The sequence below is a fragment of the Cebus imitator genome, unplaced genomic scaffold (genome assembly GCF_001604975.1).
Source record: "Cebus imitator isolate Cc_AM_T3 unplaced genomic scaffold, Cebus_imitator-1.0 Scaffold45, whole genome shotgun sequence".
Taxonomy (NCBI): Eukaryota; Metazoa; Chordata; class Mammalia; order Primates; family Cebidae; genus Cebus; species Cebus imitator.
This window is the reverse complement of record NW_016107360.1, coordinates 9,601,828-9,625,807: the sequence shown is the minus strand read 5'-3', so window position 1 is coordinate 9,625,807 and position 23,980 is coordinate 9,601,828.

Here is a 23,980-nt window from a genome sequence, read left to right as displayed (position 1 = left end):
AGCCTCCCAAGTAGCTGGGACTACAGGCACACACCACCATGCCCAGTGAATTTTTGTATTTTTAGTCAAGATACTGTTTCACCATGTAAGCCAGGATGGTCTTGATCTCTTGACCTCCAGATCTGCCCACCTCAGGCTCACAAAGTGCTGAGATGGCAGGTGTGAGCCACTGCATCCAGCCACCATTGTGGATTCTTAGAGGGAGGTTGAGCCATCCCTGCACAGCTGAGATGACTATGATTACTCATCATTGCCAGCAGGGCTGTATTCATTCTGCTGGGCAGTTAAGATAGGGCACAGCAATGATCTGGAACCTTCTTCAGGCCCCCGGCTCTTCTGTCTGAATGGATATTGGATGAAATTTTTGAGCAGTCCAAGGGCAACCTTAAGCCCAACACGATTTAAGCAAATTGATTATTTTTATGGCACTGGCTGATCTGCGTTTTATCAAGCCTCCAGGTAAGTCCAATGCATGCTCAGGTTTGAGAACCACTGCTGTAGGAGATTGTCCTTAAAGAGGAAAATAGAGCAAAGATGTTTATAAGTAACTCACCTGTTAAGAGAAGCCAGCATTAACCCCTAATGGAACAGAAGCAAGATTATAGGCCAACAGTAACTCCACTGACTCTGAGTATTAAGACAAAGGACACCAGAGAAGAGGTGCTGAAAATACCACTAAACTAACTCTACCTAGATGAGCGAGAAGGATCTCTGTGAATCATCATCATAAAATGCAGCACTGGTTGAATAATAAGGAAATTATAAGTAATAATGAGTTAAGAATCTAAAAATAGCAAGTTAACGGAAGCTAGATTGGACATACTAAGAGGCAGAGCTGGCTCAAATGCAAACTCTTGAGTCAGGCAAATGTTTACTTCCCCTTTCCTTCCTACCTTGCGTCAGTTCCTCCGACACTTACTTCAAGGTTCTCAAGGTCCTCATGATTCCCAGAGGCTCTCAGAACAGAGAAATGAATTCATTTATGCTAACATGTAAATGACTAACAATTTTGTGTTCTAACTTTCCTTGGACTATTTGGATTTTAAAGTTCCATGTTCAGAATCCTGTGCTAAACTTGGAGACCTACACAGCATTTCTGAAAGGCCAGACCCTTAACATATGTTAACCCCTTCACACTCATAACAATACTATGAGGTTGGTGCTGGTTTACACCATTTCACAGGTGGAGAAACTGAGGCATGGAGCTGTTAAGCAGCTCTCTCAGGGTCACACTGCTGAAGCATGACTTTCAACTTAGGTAGCCCAGCTATAAATTATAAGCTCTTAACTATTATGTTCAACATCCTCTCAAACAAGTGGACTTCTGGGTTAGGAAGATTTGGGAAGGAGACGCTCTGGGAGAGATATTCACTCCACACCTTGTGGATTACTGCCAATACTACCTACATATAGCATCAGTTTAGGTCATATGTCAATTTGGGGTATTATTCTGTCTTGGAGTATACATATGTCACCCTTGTCTTCACAAACTTTTCCTGTTCCTACTATTTCCATGAATATTTGCCTAATACAAACAAAAATCCTGAATTAAACTGTTTTTGAAGGATTTGTTTTTCTTAGTTAAAAAAATATGATCCAAATCAATGTAGTGCTTCCAAGATGTGTTTTTTCAACCTTTCAATCATCCTAGGAATCACAGGTTGTGTAAGTTTCTCTGAGAGGTCCAACATCAGGACCAAACTCCAGCTTTTGGAGAGAGCTGCGTGGCCCAAGTGGAAGAGGAGAGTTCAAATAAGGTTGGAACTTTTTTCCTGCCACATTTTCCCCCCCAAGTATTTGTCAAAGCCTCTTTCCACAGGAAGTCTTGAATTTGATGAAGACATCATTCTCCGGCTTCTGGCGAGTCTGTCAAAAATAGATTCTCATCCCATTTCAGTGTCCTCTCACATCTAAGGACCACAGAATAGAGTGGCTCCGTGTTAGCCCATAAAGGACTTACTAAATATTACACATCTGAATCTTCTTGGCAAAAGCATTCTCCAGTTGGCTGGGGAAGGGTGGGATGGCAGCTCTGAGTAATCTTCAATTCTCATCCCTTGACTCTTGAATTAAAGTAATTTAACAGCCTGTTAGGCACAATATGCAGAATTTCCTGCTAGGAGCCAATGAAGAAAGAGTTGGGGCAACAAGGAGATATGTGTAAGGATGGAAATCCAGACAGCCTAGAGTTGGAAGGAATCCTGGTTATAACTCAGCCCAGTGGCTGTGACTTTCACAAGGTCACACAATTAAGTCGTAGCCTTCTTGGATCCCATATTGGATGAGAAGCTGTGGGATGTTAAATAGAACTATATAGGCATAACCAATTATGAATACTTTTCTAGAAAAGCACAGAGGCTGGGCTTCTCAAAAATTAATGTTCTGCTTAAGAGCACCCTTGGGGTCTGAGAAAGTCTGGCAATAATACCAATGACTCAAGGTCTTGTGTTTCTTCAGAGTGGGGAGGATTACCAAATGCAGCCTGAGATCCTTCTCATCCATCTCCTGGTGATATGCCATGGGTATCCTGGAGACATGCTGGGGCCTCCATAGGCCTCTCCTTGTTAGGTAGTTAAGAAAACTGCCTCCTCCTCAGGCTGGTGTGATCACAAGTGGCACCCATGCCATTAATCATTTTAATCAAAGAGCACTGTCCAGCTCTGACATTCAAAAGTACTATTCTTTGGCTAGACTTTGTTTCCAAGATCCTGAATAACTTATCTTTTAATTCCACCTTTTGAAAATAAGAATTTTTAGGCTGACAGATAATATGCATTTCATTCTAAAAAGTGTATGACATTTACCTTGTTCTCCAGGAAGTATACCCATTAGTATTTCCATGTATGCTGAGCATGAATCAGAATTCAATTGAATTATTTCCAGCTTGATTGGTCTGATGCGCATGTGTGTGTGTGTGTGTGTGTGTGTGTGTGTGTGTGTATGCATGTATATATAATCCCTACATATATATGCATGCATATGTATAATAGGTATATGTAAAATATGTATGCATATATATGCATATACATAGGAATTATATATACATGCACACACACACACATATATATATATATGCTGGAAATAATCCAATATACATATGTGTAAGATGTATCTATGAATAGGTATTTTAAACACATACATATATATGTATCAAAGCCATTATATACATAATTCTGAGACATGATGAGTTTCAAGTAGGCTCGTAATATACTGAGAACTTCATAATGCAGACTCTCAGATTCTGGGTATCACTCACTTCTCCTTTCACATTTGAGTCAAGATAAAGGAGAGGGCAGCTGCAGGATGAATGGCCAAATCTAGTGAAGGCCGGCAGCAGGGTCAGCCAGTGGAGGCTGCTGGAGGGGGATATACCGGTTAAGTGGGAAAATCATTAGTTCTGGCTTATTTTTCGGGCAAATGATCCATGGCTTTAAACATTTCCTGACTCTATCATAACGAGGAAAAAATAAAAATGCAGTGAAGGAAAGAAATATGTGCTAAGTCGTGAACCTGCAAAACCTGAAGGGACTTTGGGTCGCTGAGCAGCTCAGTTAGATGAGGTTGCTGGCTGGGAAGTGGATGAGGGGGAGAGGCAATGAGAATGTGATGACAAGGAAGTGAAGCAAACTGGGTTTGGATCATCAGAGTCCCCTTCCTCCCTGAAGCTTTCTATGGCTACACAGGCACAGAGTCACATCTTCCTGGGAAACCTCCAGCCTGTATTACTGGATTCTTAAAGCTGAAAGGGACATGAGAGGTCAATAATACTTAGTCATATGTGACATATTTCATACTCTTACTCAACTGTGTATTTTGTGTTCTGTGTCTGTAGTTTGACTTTTTAAGTACAGTATTAACAATTTCATGGGAGGAACCTTCCCTTAATTGTAACTAAGTAGGAACAGGCACAGTGACTTAATCAACAACAGTTGTTAAACAATTTCTACATGCCAAGAGCTCCCTACATATTATATTTAACCTTAAAAATAATTCCGAGGCACATATTATAATTATGTCCATTTTATAAATGGGTAAACTAAGTCAGAAGAGCTTAGGTAATCTGCCCAAGATCACAGAGCTCATAAATGGAGGAACCGGGATTTGAAACCAGGTTGTCTGATCCTGGAGTTCGTGTTTTTAAACCACAATACTCTGCCTGCTTCCCTAGTAAGAACTTAAGAAGCTTTTGCTGAATGAATAGAATGAGTGGATGTCATAATTGTTTTTTTAATTGAATGCCTGTTAATTGAAATACTGTTAGTACATTATCTAATTCTTCAACTAAGCAATTTCCTTTACCAAGTCACCAGTGGGCTCCATATTCAAAGAACATAAAGAGCCTACCAGTATTTCTTAGAGGTCTGTGAAAGAGAAACTGCCTCATTAGCTGGCAAAGCACCAAATCTGTCCAGGCCACTGGGTTCTTTTCTCTAATACACATGAAAGCTTTTTAAGTGTTGAAGTTTCTCTCTTTCAGGGTGTTAGGCAATCTGATATTACTCTACATCGCAGAAGAGTCTCAATCTTAAAAGCAAGAAAGTCATCCTTGCCAAGATCAAGAGAGGGCTTGGGAACATACGTCACTGACAGTTTGTCTTAGTGAAGGATCAGACAACTCTCAAATTCAGAGAATAGCCTGGGTGGGGCCCTCATCTCTGGCCATCACCCAGAAACCACTAGGAGCCAGGAAACTCTGAGGGAAGGACATAACTAAATTTCTATTTCAACCCTAAAATAGGAAGGGTGGGGTGAAACGATTGCCCACTGCTATTTCAGAGCCAAATGCAGGAACTTGGGAATTTAAACCCATTATTACTTATCCTTGGCTGGGAAACAGGATGAACAAAAAAATGAAGGTGCTGACAGCTGTGTTTTCAGACAAGCACCAGAGCAAAATCAAAGTCAGGACAAGCATCAAAAGAATGCAAGCAATGTGACATTCCTGCATTATTTAGGGCTGTGAGGAGAAGGGGAGGCTGTTCTCCTGAGGAAGGAAAAGCCCTCTCTCTCCTACCATTGGCCAAGAGGAGATGCCGTGCCATGCAATTCCCCTTCTGCAGAGCAGCTGTGCAGGAAAAGCACCCTACTTTCCCATGATTCTCATGTGTTTTGACTGATGCTTGTGGAATAGTTTAAACTCAGGCTTTCAAAGGTTGGCCAAACAAATCTTGGACAGAAATGTCAAACTTCAACAAACTATCATGTCCAATGTCTCAATTTCAGCTCAGTGTTTAGATTGGAAGGAAAGCAGATAAATAAAACAATTTGTATTTACATACATACATATTTGATCACCACAAAAAATGACCCACTGTCAGATCACCAATGGATATAGGTCACAGCAGAAGCACATGGAAGGTACAACTACCAAGCAATGAGACTTTAATAAGTATAACAGTTTATCAGATGAATGAAAAACATCGTCCTTGAAAATCACCATGGAAACCAGTCACTTATTCTAACAATAGTGCCATTGGTAAAAACATAGGGAGAGTTTGTGAAACATACACACAAAAATATTGCTTTACAATACTGAAAAGCTCAAACTCCACTCTGTCCAACTAGCTGTGTGACCTTGGAAAATAGACTTAACCATGATCTTTCATATCTTCATTGATAAACTGTGAATATTAATTCCTTCGATGCCTGAATAAAATATGGCTGTATGTAAATTTTTGACATCTAGAAAGTACTCAAAAATGATGGCTGTAATAATTATTATCATTAATAATTTTAATAAGGAACAGGAATCAGCCATTTAAAAGCTATGGAAACTTGAGCAAGTCCCTCAACCTCTCTGAGTCTCAGTTTACTCATTTAAAAAGAAGGTATAGGCTAGGCACGATGGCTCCCGCCTATCCCAGCACTTTGAGAGCCCGAGGAAGGCCTCCGCTTGATGTCAGGAGTTCAAAACCAGCCTGGCCAATGTGGTAAAACCCCGTTTCTACTAAAAATACAAAAATTAGCTGGGCATGTTGGCTACTCAGGAAGCTGAGGCAGGAGGATCACTCAAACTCAGGAGGCGGAGGTTGCAGTGAGCTGAGATTGTGCCACTCTACTCCGGCCTGAGCAACAGAGCAAAACTCTGCCTCTAAAAAAAAAAGAAAAAAAAAAGGCTGGTAAAAAAAAAGGTATAATAACATTTCATAGGGTTATTAGAGTTATTAGAGAGATAAATGTGAACATATGAAAAGCAGCTTACACAGTCCCAGGTACATATTTGATGCTTAATACAAATTCTCCTTTTTAGTGACACTTTATAGAGCATAATATGGTATTTACTCTGCAAATTAAAGCAAAGCCAGGATAAAGTATCAAATCCATTACTGTTTTAAACAGCAAGATAAATAGTTTCTGGATAAAACTGGATTTGATACTTAAACTTTTAAGTTTATTTAAAACAAAGTAAAAATTAAATACTAGTACAGATTACATTTGTAATTGGAAACACAGATAATAAAAACATCTTTTTGTGTGTCACATTTATAATGAAAGCTAAATGAAATACCTATGAGTAGTAAGACATGAGAACACGGAAACTGGTAAAGATGATAATCATGACAGCTTGTAAGACCTTATGTTCAAGTTATTACATAACATATTCCTCTTATTTCAGGAAGGAGGCTATAAAAGATGCAAACAACTACCAAAAAAAAAAATTTAGGTTGAGCGCAGTGGCTCAAGCTTATAATCGCAGCACTTTGAGAGGCTAAAGTGGGCGAATCACTTGAGGTCAGGAGTTCATTACCAGCCTGACCAACATGGAGAAACCCTGTCTCTACTAAAAATAAAAAATTAGCCAGGCATGGTGGCACATGCCTGTAATCCCAACTACTTAAGAGGCTGACTCAGGAGAATCGCTGGAACCTGGGAGGCAGAAGTTGCGGTGAGCCGAGATCGCATCATTGTACTCCAGCCTAGGTAACAAGAGCAAAATTCCAACTACAAAAAAAAAAAAAAAATCAGGTTTTCACTTAGAGAGCAGGATGATCAGGAATGCTAGAAAGAATGAATAAGTCTGTCTTCATTAACTAAGAATCTAATTAAATAAAGTCCCCTATGTCTATAAAAAGAGATCAAAAGATTTTGGAAGTCCTCTTCAAAAGCTTTTGACGCCAACCTAGTGTAAAATTCCGAAGTATCTTTAGAGTCCTTCACACTCTGAAATGTTTTAATTCCAGGTTCAATCAAGTGATGTTTTCCAAACAAAAGCTAGAGGTAGAGGTAGATACAGCAGTAATGGGAATGGATCAAGACTGGGAATAAGGGACTCAACTGGACCTACTACTCAGTGATAACTTAAATCATACTTCTTAAACATTCTATTTTGTTAGACATAAATACCGTAATGTTTTAATATGTAATGAATTTTTTATTATATAATTTTAGGAAATCCTTGAGAATGCTAGTTTATCAGTTATAAGTTAACTCTTAGTAAGGAAGCCTTCTGTTTAGATAATTAGGCAGTCAATCCAAATTATAGACAGCAGATGGGGGAAAGTATCCTCTTGATTGCTGAGTTTGTAAATTCAAACACTTAAATTGTTGGTCTGCAATATAGGAGGTACAGTATCAGCATCACCTGCAGGGCATTTTCAAACTGCATGCACATGTGTGCACACACACAACATACCCTACCCACCCTCCATCAGAGACTCTGGCCACCTATCTAGATGCCACGTAATTTCCTCTGGGAAGGAGACTGGCTTGTAGGTTAGGAAGCAAAAAAACGCACAGATGATTCTGATATAGTCCCTCTTCCCACCAGAGACCTACTGCTAAAAATTGATGGCACGTGTCACAGTTATTTTTTGTATATTTCCAAAGAATCAGCATATTTGCTATTATTGTAACAGACTCTTATTCCAGGAAAGGCTGTAGAGATGCAATTGAAATGATGGTAATTGACTTATTCAACCAAACACCCTGTCATTCTCTTAGCAGAAAAAGCCCAACCCAAGTAGTTCATGTTCTTAGGCAGGGACATCTGCAAAGCATGTGTCTGATCAAGAGCTGATCACTTGAAGAAATACATGAGCAAGTCAAAATATAATTTATAGCACACTTCTCACTACACATGGATCTGCTTGCTCTATGGTGTTTCTTCCCTAGCCCCAAGTTTATAGTCCCTAGGATACCAGAGAGAGTTTTAGGAGGATGTTGTCAGGTCAAAAGCAACAGAAAAAAATTTTAAATTTCTTTTATATCAACTATTTCAAATATATTACCACAAAAAAGTATGAGGTTCTACTAGAGATTTTTCATGCATACATCCTTTCTTTCAGTCTTGATGTGCAATCTGTCAGCAAACTTTGATTTTCTTTATTAGGTCTCCTTCTTATTACCACTTCATTGTCTCACAGCTTTCTGCCCATTTCTGTTGTAATTAATTTCTTCTTGGGTGCTTGTATGGCTGGTTTGGGAAATGATGCTGTTCACATTGGACTGTTAGTATTTTGTAATAATGAATTTAAATGAAATGTAATGAAAAACCACATACCCTGAAAAGTAAATGATGCTCAGAACCAGACAGGCTGGAGAGAGTTGCTTGTGGTACGTAAATCTTACCAGAAACCAGTTTTATTTCTATTTTAAAAATGTATTTGCCTAAAGAATAGCTATCGTAAACTCCAGATGAGCCTATCACTAAGATTAAGGCCAAGTAAATCCATTCAGTTTCTCACATGCTCTCTCTCTGACACTACATTCTTGTACTCTCTTCTGAGCCCATGTTTTCTCCCTAGTATATTAGTAGGAACAAAGACTTTCTAAGGAACAAAATGGATCCACTTTTGGAAACTTAGCTCTGAAAACTATTTAATCTGATGCCCTAATGAGAAATTATTGCTCAACACTTTTTTCTTTTCTTGAGACAGGGTCTTACTCTGTCACCCAGGCTGGAGTGCCATGGCATGATCTTGGCTCATTGCGACCTCCACCTCCCAGGTTCAAGTGATCCTTCTACCTCAGCCTCCCTGGTGGTGGGGACCACAGGCATGTGCCACCATGCCCAGCTAATTTTTTGTATGCTCCACATTTTGATAAGAGCTTTGATCACGGGTTTAAGAAAAATTAAGCAGTAGCATTTGTAGAATATCAAAGCAACTGGTTGAAAAGATACATTTCTAGCCATAATTAACTCCTAGCCAGTCACTCCTTTAAGCTCTTAATTTACGTGCATTTTCAATGTGCAGCTCTAGCTATTGCTATAATAATTATTTTAATGAGGTTTATAAAAATAATTTTCAGTTATTGGTAAGTCCCAATTGCCTAATTGACTAAACCGTCAACCAAATTTTCATCTTGCAGTAGGCAAAATTCATAGTTTCATATTCTGATGACAAGAGTCACATAGGTAACAAAGACAATGGTCAAGTACAAAATGTCATACTCAAAGACATTGCAGGCACTCAAAACAACCTCTTCATGCTCAGGAATTTTCGAAACGTCATGCGTTTGGCTTTCTCCAAAACTCAACAGCAGTCCATATGGAGTATAAAATGTGCTTCACGCATGGACTTTGAATTTTTTTTAACAAACCATTTATAGCAAAGGTGCTACAGTTATGCTGGAATTTAAGACAAGAATAATTGCTCAGGCTGGAGTTACAAATACAAACATCCTCAGATCTCGGTTAGTCCCATCACCAAAATGTCTCCATTGGAGTGGGATTACACCTAAAAATCAGTTCAGAGACAAATAATGAATTGACTTAAGATTTTTTTCTACAATGCTTTATATTGGCAAAGCCTATTGCAAAGTCTTCACATTTAGAACATCAATACATCTGGTCTGCACAATAAACCTTTTAGCATGAACAGATACACAGGGCCATAGTTCAAATATACAAAATATTAGACTCAGTTCTGCTCCCTTTTAACCATAGAGTACCATGATAGACTCTTCAGAATCCCTGATGGCTGAAAACCTTTCCTTCAGCTCCTTCCTGATTTTCCAATGTGGTCATGCCTGTGATAGCAGTCTCTGCGGGGGACACAGTGGTAAGTGAAAATAGTAAAATAAGCGTGCTCATAAAAGACAGTAAAAGAAGGCATTGTACACAAGTTCTTACTTCTTAATATTATTAATTATGTTTATTGAAATTGCACCTGGTTATAAAGTAATTATAAGCTCTTTGTGGAAAACACGAGGCAAGCCTTTTTCTAACCTCATCTGCTTATAAACAAATACTTTTAAGGTATATTTTTTAACTCACCCACCATGTCAAAGTTTAGGAAGTGGCCAAAAATGAAGTCTCCCTGAATGCAGGTCTAAGTTACCTCTGGGGGAGTCCTAGGCAAAATGTTAACTGATTTAAATATGAATCTTCTTTTGTCCTTACCCTTGTATTCTCTCTGCACCACAAATGCTAGCAGAAATAGGTATCTTAAACCCTTCAAGCAGGATGCCCAATAAAATCTAGATAAAAGAAGAAAAGAAAAAGATTCTATGTGCTGTGGCAACAGCTTTCATGACCACTGTTGGTGGTAAGTTCTGATGGCTTACGGCTGTCAGCGATAGCTAGAAATCAGCGCCGCTGATCCTCGTAGAAAGATGGGCTTACACAGGAGGTTGATGTTGGTGCTGTCCCTTTGCCCATCTCCTGCTTTAGCAAATACTAGTACAATGGAAACTGGAGGCAGAACAGGGAAAGACATAATAAACAGTTATATTACCTAACACTCTGTCAAAGGGTACATCATTTTTGTCTTAAAATCTAAAACCTTTGTGACAATTTGAACATAAAATGAAGACTTCCTTCATAAACCAAACTTCCCTTCTTTGATGTTTCTATTATCACTAATTTTCAATAATGTACAGTAGATCTCACTAAGCAATAATAAAACCACCCGTGTTACAAGTTTAGTTTTATGTAACACTCCATATGGTGGGTTCATAATAAATTTCTACTGGGAATACAATCATAAACCACTATTTTCTGCTATAAAAAAACCATTAAAGCACAGACATGCACAAACAAGGTAATCTGCAATAAATTTGGAAATGTTAAAATACTACAAATGTAAATGTATTCTGCCCCATTGCAATGCATGTAATTTCCATAGCTTTATTAGAAATCTTGCCTTAGCAGTGGTTTGGCCGATGGGTTATAAATATAGTAAGAATGAGTCAGCATGCAAATCCCTTCTGTGAAAAAACAATTTGAAAGGTTTTATAGCCCAAAGCTATTTATTATTTTGTAAGAATAGTAATGCAAGTTTCTGTTTGGAACCTGCTGAGAGGAGTTTTCTTGAAACATCTTGCTTATAAAACAGCAAGGGGGAAACATCAGCAAAGTTACAATAAAAAGAACATGATTTATGTAAGGTCATAGAAATAGGATTTCCCAAATAAAGTCTATAACCGATGGAGTGTGTACACATTAGAGTTGCACAAGAGGTGATCAACATATCCCACCGCTAAGAGGAGAGCAGCATTAACCCAGAAAATTTGAATCCTGGGCAGATAGGTAAATGTCTCTGGAGATGAGAGGAGACGAGGTCACAGAGGTGAGGAATTGAGAAGTGAATTAAGGAAAGAACTGTCAGGAACAACTGCAGGAGAGGATGGCATGAGGAAGAGGAATTGACAGACCAGGGGGTCACTGTGACACAGAGAATCTGAGGCCAACACAGGGGCTCTGAAGAGAGCAGCAAACTGTAAACAAGTTTATAGCCAGTGAAGGGGAGAAGGCCAAAGATATAAGAGCCAGAAGGCATTCCCAACAGGGTGTGAGGTTCAGGCGAGGGAGGGATTTGTTTAGACAGGAGATGGAGCTCATTTTCTTAGAAAGGACGAAACTACCAAAGATAAAATCTGCAGAGAGTAAGGAAAGAAGTTGGTGGAACTGAAGCCGGATGACTTTGAACTGACCTCAGAATACCAAGAGGTAAACTCAGCTATGACTTTCTTAAAGGTATGAGTTCCTTTTTAAAAGGCATCCTCATTTTTGGGTGAACATAAAGAGGGTTTATGTGTATGTTGCCAAGGAGTCAAAGACTATAAAAGATTCCAAACCATCGAAGCACAAATGTGCATGCATGTACACACACACACACACACACACACAGCAGAAATACAATCCCTTTCCAAAATGAGGTATCCCTGCTTATTGAACTGCTCATAGGACCCACCCATGACCCTTCCTCAATTTCTCCTTTCCCCTTGAGAGGCTCTTTCTAGAAAACTCCTGCCCATCTCAAGCAGGACAAAGCTGAGCACCAGCCACACATGTAAGTGTGTAAGAATCAGCGCTTGGCTACATACCAAGGCCAGGAAAGGACCCACTTAGCTAAAATTAATTGTGGAAGGCCAGACATTTTTAAAGAAATGGAAAAGACAATGTTGAGAGAGAGAGAGGGAAAAAGAAAGAGAGAGAGAGAGAAATCTACCTCACCAAATGAAAAAAAATTGGTTCACTTTCTTGTCTGACTGTATGAAAAGAGGAGGACAGTGTGACGTGACCAGAAGGGTATATGGGGGTACTATCTCAGAATTCTGACCAAAAAGAAAATTAACAGAGTTATTCTTTTATATTAAGACAAAATTGGAGAGGATTGCAAGGGAATACACAAAAATACCAAAAGCTCTTTACTTAAAAGGAATAAAAAAGTTAATTAAAAGAAAATAAAGTCATGATGTGGGTGAGGACAGAAAATTATTTAGGGAAGGGAAAAGTCAAAAGTATGAGCAAAAAGGTAACCAGAACTCACAGAGCTATTTTGAGAGTGAAAACCAAGTGAAAAATGTCAAGTATAAGATTATTCTTATACTTGACATTTTTATATAGCAGCAACTTATAAAAACATCAAACACTGACATAATCCTTCCTCTAGCATTTTAACACATCATTATATTGTTAACAACGTCAAATGGCTGTAGCTATTCATGTGACTTTTTAATAGATTACTTTTATCATAAAAATGTCATTTTTAGGATAATCTGCATTCTCACATTTTTATGTTCAGCTATGGTCTTAAAATGTCAAGTATGGGAGATGTCTGTATCTGCAGTTCTTGAAGTTGTCCTCAAGATCTTAAGAGTATGAGTATAAAACAAGCCTTAATCCAATGTGGCTGCTATATCCAAATTATTTTTTTCTACAGTTTTTCTCCTTTTAAAAATAATCACAAAGTTCAAGGATTTGGTAAATATGATATTGTGGGTTAAAACCAGAATAGGCTGGAAATTAAGCCTGCTTTGGTCCACATGAAAAACCTCTTATAACATGTCCAATCATCCAGAGTTACATTCCCATAGGCGTGATTATTATACGCAGCATTTGACCCTCTTGCTCTGTTAGCAATGATGGTGATGTATCATTTCACTTCCAGGGGCTAACATGTGCCAAACGTCCAACCAAGTTTCTTTGGCCATTCCTCTTCAATGTGAAAAAAAAAAAGCAAGTAAATAATGTATCAAAGATTACGCAGCAAGTCGGCCACAGAAAGGAAATTAGAACTCAACTGAGCCGATAGTCTAGTGCAAAGATCAGCAAACATTTTCAGAAAAGGGTGATCAGTCAGTTTTTTTAGACTTTACAGGCCAAACACGCTCTATCACAACTACTCAGCTCTGATGCTGTAGCACAAAAGACAGCAGAGACTGTACATAAACAAATGGGTGTGACCATGTTTCAATAAAACTTTATTGACAAAGACAAGTGGTGGGCTGGATTTGGCCCATGGGCCATAGTGTGCTGACCTCTAAACTTGCGGATTTATCCATACACTCTGTCAAAGATTGCAGCTCAATCCTAGGCAAACAATACCTAACATTACTTAGATCTTATCAAATGCCAAGCAGCATTCTAGATACTTTACACACATTATCTCATTTTCTCCTATTTCACTAGGTACTGTTACTACTCTTATTTTGCAGACGAGGAAACTCAAGCTCAGAGAGATTATGTGAATTGTAGAAGGTCACTCAGCTTAAGTAATACAGGCAGAATTTGAAACAGGGCATCTGGATCAAAGCCCAGGTTCTTAACTACCCACTGCCTGCTGTTCAATGCATGTAACATAGGTGTGAAGAAAACACAAAGCTGTAGAAGACATAAGCATTTTCCCAAAAAGGGATCATGATGCAAGGTGACCTGTCCTCTTTAAACTGAGAGAGCTAGACAGGAAACACTCTTACTGTCTAGGTTTCTTGAGTTGGCCCCATCCTGATCTCCCTAATCGTGACTGTGCTACTTTAAGCCCAGAAACACCACACTGGAAAATGAGACCCTCCACAAGTTGAATTCCTCAGCCCACTGATGCCCAGGTTTGTAGATGTTCTCAGCTGCCACTAGAAAGAGGCTGTTGACTAGGGCAGCAAGAAGAAACATGATAATGAGTTTAAATAACAAACAAAACGGAGAAGAACCTACTCCAGTACAGATACCTACAGAAGGGCTTGCGCTCTAGATCTCTCACTTCATCCTCCACCCCTCCGTAACCCCACGGAGATTAATGAAAGACTCTCAAAATAACTGACGATGAGCACCTATTTGTGTAGCACATTCCTAACTCACAGCACCCTCTGAAGTATTATTTTATCTTCATATTACAGATGGAAAAAGAGGGGTCATTAAGATTGAGTGAATTGCTTAAGGCCAAATTATGAGACTCAATCCTAGCCTTCTGAGTCAGTTTCAGGCCTCTTTCCACTCACACTGCCTTCTAACCTTCCAAAGTGCCCCACAGTGATAATTTGGAAAGGCAAACCACATTAAAAATCAAATGGCATTATACAAACATGGATATTTGTTCTTGTTCTTGAACTGAAGACACTGAAAAGACACACAGAGTAATCCAAATCTTAGGTGATCCCCTATCACGGTGAATTTCAGGCAGACTATCTATAATAATGAATAGTCAAACTGAGCCCCAGCCACCCAGAACGTACCAGTTCTGCATTCAACCCTTTTCACCCAAAAATACTCCTGAGATCAAGGTGACCTTAGTTCCCTTGGTCATGTCATATTCAAGCAATGTTTTGACCTGGAGGTCATAGGAGGAGGAGGGGATCTCCTCCAGTCAGCCTCCCTGCATCTTTCCATCATCACAGAACTCTTACTGTTTGCCTACCTTCCGCAGCAACTCACTTCACTCCCAGATCCAAAGAGAAGAACACAAAACATCAAAGCAACTAGATTATTTAACTATTCCTTCAAACACTGAGATAAGCCTCTAATCTAAGCAAAATTAGAGCTGCATATAAATAGCTGAGGACAAAGTTTGTCCCTATTTATAAAAAAATAAAACTATTTATCATTTCTCCTTAAAGCAGATGTGGGTGCTATTTACATGCACACAGAGGCATTGCTTTTCAAGTTTTCTTACTGAAGAAGAAAATGCCTAATTTACATGTACAGCCCACAAATTATAGCCATGCCAGACAAGGAAGCAGATGAAGATTGTGATTGATATTCCAAAATTTCCGTCCTGATTTCCCCATCCTTAGAATTAGCCACTCTATAAATCAAACCGACATATGAACATCTGATGTCAAAACCAATAGGTCACATCTGCAAAAGGCATCAGAAACAAAGAAATAGATTCTGTTTCTTTGAGTCCAAAAACTACTCCTTCTACTATCCCCACCACCATTTCCAACATTACCTTAAAATATCCTGTCTCTTCTTAGAAAACATAGTTTTCTATATGTATATGGGTATAAATGAGGGCAATTTTTTTCCTTCCTTGGTGTGCCAAAAACTGGAATTGGCACTATTTTCCAAGGTAAACCTGAATGAAACCTCGGCTGTTTCTAGGTAAACAACTACTAGTGAAACACACATGTATATTGTTGACCAATAACCTAACAGAGATGAAAATACTCATCTATTATTATTTGGTAACAAACATTTCCTATTTCCCACTAGACTATGGATTCAATCTCTGAGATCTATGAACCTTGACCTCTACTAACTGTGGAAATTCCTCATTTTTCAAGAGCATTTCTAATGACCTGGGTAGTAAAGTATATTACAGTTAAAGGCACAAACTACAAACCCAGTAGCATCCCCTTAGGAAACTCACTTAGTGATCCTGAACATCAGGGCTTCTCTCTCCATGGGCTCTAAGCATGGAAATCTGGGCTGTTTCTCCTGCGTGAGCAGAAATTGCTGACCTGCCATCTTCAGAACATGTGTTCTGAGCTCTTTTCCAGTAGTGGTGATGTGTTTATAATAATATTTTTAACAGGCAAAGGAACCTCACAGATCATCACAACCAAATTTCTCATTTACAGCTAAGGAATATGAGACATGAAGGTGGTGACTTCAAGGTCATCTACCTTGTAACCAAGCCGCCCAGGTCTCCTGATGTCCAAGTTCCATTCTTCCTCTCTTCTTTCTCCATTTTCAGCTGAGTTAGCAGAACACTTACAAAGCCTCCTTGATGACCTTGGCACATACTTGCCAAATGGCTGGTAATGATGAAAACAAGGTTTGGTCTTTCTAAAGCTAATTAGCCCCTGAAGCATCATGAGGTGGTCCGCAGCTCACTCCTACTGCCTGAGCCAAATGACTATAGCATGTTGTACATAGTATGAACCCAGTAAATAATTGGTCAGTAAATAAAATAAGCTCGTCAGCCCAGACCATAGAGCCAGATGGTTTATTTTGTGATTTTTAAAGAGGACAATGTATTAGTCTCTTCTCACTCTGCTAATAAAGACATACCCAAGTCTGGGTAATTTACAAAGGAAAAAGGTTTAATGAACTCACAGTTCCACATGGCTGGGGAGCCCTCACAATCACGACGGAAGGCAAAGGAGAAGTAAGGCACATCTTTCACAGCCGCAGGCAAAACATGGTGTGCAGGGGAACTGCCCTTCTATAAAACCGTCAGATCTTGTGAGACTTATTCACTACCACAGCAACATCACAGGAAAAACCTGCCCCCATGATTCAATTACCTCCCACCAGGTCCCTCCCATGAACATGGGGATTATCGGAGCTATGATTCAATATGAGATTTGGGTGGACACACAGCCAAACCATATCAGCCAATGTATTATATTACAGCACATTGTATAAATGAATTCACCTTTTCCCACGTTGGGTTGGCTATGTAGGAACCATCACCAACTTTAGGGCCACAGAGGTTCTTGGTTTTTCATTTTATAGCTAAAGTTTCACCTGTTATGGGAGAATTTAATGAAGTGCCTGTTGATAGGGGATTTGGAATCAGAGAATTACTAAACACATTAGAAAATGTTTAAGATCATGTTCTTATATAATTGGGATTCACAGACTCCGAGAGCTGATGGAATTCACCAGGTTGCCCCTGACCTCAGGTCCAACTGTCTTTCTACCACCTGCAGGCTACCTCCTGCACACTAGAAGGTTTTTCCCATGAGATTCCATCTTTGCAACATGGAAGCAGTGTGTAGAGTTCAATGTTCTACATTGAAGGACTCATAGAGTCCTTCAAACATCTACTGGCTAATTAAGGCTGGAAAGTCAGTCACTTAATCAGCCTCCAACTGCTGGCAGGATATGACCCCAAGATTTCAATCTCTTATGATATGTGGGTCAACTAAAGCAAACTGAAGACTCCTTCCATCTGATTCAGACATGGCATCTGATCCAGGACCCCTTCAGAGACAAGCTTTGGTTTCTGCCTGCAGGTGAGCTGAAATGCAACTGCTTTCTTTTCTTCTTTCTTACACTTTCCTAAGACTCTGCAAATGGCACCCACACTGTGGGCAGTGGAACACCCAGTCAATAATCACCAAGCTCATCATCATAAGCATGTCAGTCAGACCAGATGTTCTCTCCATAACCTTCTCCCCTAACCCTACTCTTCACAAATATTTACAGGCTAGATCAAGCCTTCTCCTCAAGAGGAATGGGGATTCTTTTCTTCTTGGCTAGCAGCTGAGAAAACATGAACTGTTTGTGTGGGAGTGTCCAGAAGACACGGAAGTGAAGACATCTTCCGTACCTTCTTCTCTTTATCCTGGGTAAGGGTCAGTCTGTGCACAGGCTCAAGCCCAATCTGGGGAACTAAAGACCTTCCCATTTCCTCAAACACAGTCTCCTCAGCCAGAGTTGGTATGTGTACATCCCTACCACCTTTGAAAGTATGAAGGGATTTACCTGTGTCCACATTGCATGTCCAAGAAAACCCCTGCTCTGCCAGCTTCTCAAATGCTGCACCTTCTCCTGTAGTCTTGCTGCTTTACCAGAACCTTCTGCTTATTAACTCAACATGGCCTCAATCCTTTATCTGAAAGGCCCATCTTTTTTAATATTTATGTTTTATGTTGACCTACAATGTAAGTGTTGTCCAGCCAGAGCATCCCAATCAACATGGTGATGGGTGGATTAACATCTTGCATCTAAATTGTTCTCATAATTCATTGGTTTGCTAATTGCCTTAAATTTTTTTTAAAATAGAGAAAAAACTCCAAAAGAAATAAGGTCAAGTAGGAAAGATCATTCTCATGTTTGAGAAGAAAGTTGGCAGTGTGGAGTCAGCAACCTGGGCTGCAGCGCCAACTCTACTAGGTAGTAATTAATAACAACAGCCAAGCAGAATGAGGGTGATGACAGGTGGCTTCATTTACAGTGTATTGCTTACATGCCAGGCTACATTCTTAGTGCTTTACACACAATCTCCTTTAATCATAGTTTTCAGCGTAGGCAATTTGGTCTGATGACTTTCTCTTTCTAAAGCTTTGAGTTTCTGTCGTGCTGAAATAATAGTCACATCACAAGGTTGTTGTGAGATTAAGTGAGATAGTACAGACAAATGCAATTATTAAACATTAAAGTGCCTTTAAAATATTCCTTACTGTTATCTTTATTATTAGGAAGGTTCCATTTCTTCCAGGAACATTCAAATATAAAGTCCTCAAGGCACCGCTGAGCTCTGACCAAGTGTAGAGATCTTTGGGTTAAATGTCTCCTGACAGTGGGCTGTGTACCGTCAAACACAAACCAAGGAGGCCAAGTACCGTATTTTAAAAACCAGCTTTCGCGGGCCGGGCGCGGTGGCTCAAGCCTGTAATCCCAGCACTTTGGGAGGCCGAGGCGGGTGGATCACGAGGTCAAGAGATCGAGACCATCCTGGTCAACATGGTGAAACCCCGTCTCTACTAAAAATACAAAAAATTAGCTGGGCATGGTGGCACGTGCCTGTAATCCCAGCTACTCAGGAGGCTGAGGCAGGAGAATTGCCTGAACCCAGGAGACGAAGGTTGCGGTGAGCCGAGATCGCGCCATTGCACTCCAGCCTGGGTAACAAGAGCGAGGCTCCGTCTCAAAAAATAAAAAAATTAAAAAATAAAAAAAAATAAAAACCAGCTTTCATGAAATTTGACAGAAGCTTATGAACCAATAATTCTAACATGAAGATTGAAAAAGTCATTTTCTCCTTAACCCCACCCACCCTAACAAGGCAATGATGAAGCTGAAAGAATCTGCCTTGGTTTGGGCCCCCAGTAGATGTTTCCATGACAGCAGAAGGAGATGCCAGCATCTAAGTGGGCTGTGCTCTCTGGAAACTTTCTCCCAGACTGACCATGCCCTGGAAACCTGCTCCCTCCCACAGGCCCCCTCCAGCGGGGAAGGGCATCTTAAAGAGCCTTCAGGCCTGAATGCTTCTCTCAGGGCTGCTTGCTCCAGAACAGTGTCCTGGTACGAATGCACACCTTGTTTTAAAAACTGTATTCAGTGGATTTTTTTCCTGCTAGTTATGGTTTTATGTGTTTTCCCAGGGTTTATTTTTAGAAATAATCCCCTGTCCCTTCAAGAACTGAATTGCACTTTCAAGTTTTCCACTGTCCCTCCCAGCACTGAGTTCCTGAAAAAGTTTCAAATTGAGTGGTGCAGTCCTGCCCGAAGAGCCCCTGCACTGCACTGTGTTCTCAAAGGAAGGAATGCGTTTCACATCTCTGCACCTCTGCAACTTGGGAGAGTGTAGCTTTCCTATTTATGTTGCCTGTTTAGGTAAAATGATTCACTTGAAGACATCAAGGCTTGTGTTCTACTCTGTTGGATTTTCAAGAGGCCTTGTGACCACCACCTTAAAGCACCGGACACCATCAACTGTGGTAGACAAAAAAGTGCTCGTCCCCCTGACCAACGAAGAAAATACCACACAGCAGTATAATATTGTGCCACCATGATACTGACAGAGAGAAGGAAGATCTTAGAGGTATATTGTTTTTAAGGGGGAGGGAGCTCTGGGTTTGAATCCTAGTTTCACTCCTTATTAGCTGTGTGACATTGGGCCAACTATTTAACCAGCCTCTCTGAGCCTGCGTTTTCTAACCTGGAAATAATGATAAAGTGAGATAATGATAGTAAATGGAATGGAAAATAATGGAAATAATGATAGTACCTACTTTGTCACGTGGTCATTGAGAATAAAATAATGAATGTAAAACTTATTTAGGACTTGCAATAAATATTAGTGCTGCTGCTATACCCACTGTATTAGGTTCCTGTGGCTGCTATAACAGAGCACCACAAACTGGGTGGCTTAAAGCAACAGAAACTTAGTCTCTCACAGTTCCAAAGGCCAGAAGTTCAAAATCAAGTTGCTGTCAAAATTGATTCCTTCTGGAGGCTCTGAGGGACTGCCCCAGGCCCTGCAGTTTTAAGATCACCCCCAGCTCTCTATAAGTCCATGGGTGGGGGGGCAGCATGTTTCACACCTTACTCTATACCCCTGTTTAATTATAAAGGCCACACTGACTTGGTCATAGTGGGGTTCAGAATGCACTACCCCAAAATATGGCACTTTGACATTTGAGAAGCAGGAAGAACTCTCTGAGTTCCTTCTGTCCTTTTCCCATGAAGCAGGCCATAAACCTAGAAAAGAGTCTTCTGAACATCTCCTGAAGTAGGTCACAGACCTCAGGTGAGAGGTACCTGTTAAAAACTTTAGCCAAATTAAATTTAAAAGAGTTTGATTGAGGTCAGGCACAGTGGCTGACGCCTATAATCCCAGCACTTTGGGAGGCTGAGGCAGGTGTATCGCTTGAGCCCGGAAGTTCAGACCAGCCTGGGAAACAAAGGGAGACTTTGTCTCTTAAAAAAAAATAAAGAAAGAAAAAAAAAGAGTTGAATTGAGCAAAGAACGATTCACGAACCAGGTAGCCTCCTAAGCCAGAGTAGGCTCAGAGACTCCAGTGCAGCCACGTGATGGGAGAAGATGCTTTACGGACAGAAAAAGGAACAGGAGAAACAGAAAACAGAAGTGAGGTACAGAAACAGCTGGATTGGTTACAGTTGGGTGTTTGTCTTATTTGAACAGGATCTGAACAGTTGGCCACCTTTGATCCACCAAAACTTGGTGATTGGCACAAGAGTAGGCTACAGTCTGTATATATCTCCATTTAGGTTATAGTTCATGATGTATAGAGAAGCCTTCATGCTGAACTTAAAATATGTAATGAGGCAGCTTTAGGCTAAACTTGATTTCACATACCATCCTATACCCAGAGGAAAGGAACTTTTTTATCTCTGAAGACCCTGAAGAATCTGAGCTGGCCTCAATTCCGCCCCTCTACCCCAGTTTATTACCATTAGCTCATGCTCCCTTTGCCCAATCCTGCTTCTCCACAACTATCCACTTTTTCATCAAACAGCATAGAAATACACAGGTTTCCCCATTTCTTTGGGTCTTCATTTCTGAAGGCTTTTGTGTCACATAAAACTTGTATCAGGTAACTATGTATGCTTTTCTCTTGTTAATGTGTCATTTGTTATAGGTGAGAAAAATACATATTTTTCATCCCCCACAGTTTCTGGCACCCAGCGAGGGACCGCTGAGAACCTCACTCCCTCTAGAGCCTACAGAGGAGACCTGGGACAACCAACAAAAAGCTGGAGAAAGGTAAGAATTCTTGCCAGGGTCAGTTCCACTGGATCTTTATCTGTAGCATCCCGTGGAGAGAAAAAGGTAAAAAACTTCTTCTTGTCCCCTACTTCCCAAATTCTGATTATCAAGAGAAAATCATTTGTCTGAGTCATGAATCTTGTGTAAATGTGATTTGGGGTACCCATTCATTATTGATCCTTTCCCTCCCAGGAACAGCTATTATCCTCCTGTTTGTCTTGTGTCCTGAGAACTTAACTTTTCACCTGGCAGGGCATGCAAATTGTTGGCATTGTAGTCCATAAAATTAAGCTGTAAATAGCTGAATTTGGACCAGCCAGAATACCAATCAACTTTTGACTTGTTTTGCTTTTCTGCATTTTGGGGTACATGGAGAAAGCCTGGAAGATGCTGCCCTGCCTACATAAGGGTGTTAGAATCTTGTAACTTCTCTTGAATCTGTGGTCATACAATCTCTCATACTCTGAAGGTTCACCTGATACACCTATTATTTGAAACTCAAATACTCTGTTCTCTTGAATCGATGTTACCATGAGTAAGTTACTTTACTAGACTACAGGCCTTTCAAAACCATAACAACAAAAAGAAATCAATATTAACAATAATTATAGAAGGAACACTTAAATTGAATTTGAGAGTTAATTCTTTTATTAATTTGACTGGAATTTCAGCTTGAGGAAAAGTGGGCTTAATGAAAGGAAAATGAGGTAGAAGGGAGCTTTGGGTAAAGCAGATGAAGACTTCTGGGTATTTTCAAGGGCTTTAAAGGTCAATTGTATTCCATTCCACTTTGAATTTATAGATTTTTTTCCAAATGAAGAAATATTTTATAGCTTTTTACATTTTTTAAACTGCTTTCAACATAAGTTACATTTGTGAGAGGAACCAAATGAGTGGAGATTTTGTAAGGCAACCACACTAGATGAATTCCAGCAACTGATAAGTTGTCAATTGGGAAGAGGTTACTGCTGGTCTAGCTCAAAACCTCTCTACCCAGAGTTGGTCAGGGGCATCAGCATCACCTACAAGCTGGTTAACAATGCAGAATTGCAGCTCCTGGTCTGAGGGAATTGGAATCTGCATATAACAAGATCCCTAAGGGGTTCACAGGCAGTTAGAGAAGCAGTGCTTCTGCCAGTGAACAAGGGTGACTTTACGAAATAAAATGGCTAAACCAAGGAAACGTTCTCATAAAAAAAGTACACTTGATTTTCATTTCCAACAACATGGCAAATTGAGCTAAGAAGATCCTCTTGACAAAAATACTAAAGGTGTAGATAAACTATTAAGTGTTTTCTAAAAGGCAAACTCAAAAAACGAAGGGAAATTTCCAGCTACCCCTAAAAACACAAAGAAATTCATAGCACATGAACTAATGCAGCAGAATTCCAGGGAGTATCAGACATGGTGAGATGCCCTAACAGCCAGGGACTAGAATCATGAAATCCCCATGAAAACAAGAGATGAGGCCTTGAAGGCAAGTGTGAGACAGAACTCACACTCTTATATAACCCCTGCCTGCTTTATGTAAGGGGAACAGGAGAACTTCCTAAGAGGGCCCAGGGTAGAAGCAAAGAAGCTTCAGGTCTGGTGGGCCCCAAAACTCTAGTGTGTGCCACATGCAGATATGGACTCCAAATAAACATCATCCACATGGTATTGGAATCTCAAATTCATAAATTACTGTGAAAATTCATCCTGGACAAATGAAACCCTTGGGATACTCAGCCATGGCAAACATAAAACCTCTAAAGATATTCCCACAGAACTGAACATACATGATTCATACAGATCAAAAATAATCTCAGTTGAGAAAGAACTCATAAGTCAAAATTAAAGCCACATAAAAACAGGAATTCATTATAAGGGGATATTATCAGGTACTACAAGCAGTGGATTAGCATGCTCCAGAACATGAGATGACAGAACAATTCAAAAGGGACTATAGTTTGAGTCTAGCTTCAAAGCTTTACTAGCAGTCAATTTATAGATTTAAAAAAAGAAACTGAGGCTAATGGATAGCTTACAGATAAGGAAACTGAAGCTGAGAGCGACAGAGTGCTAATGAGGATTGAGAACTTATAATAAATTTAGTCCCAGTGCCTTTTCTACCACATCACATTATCTGTTTT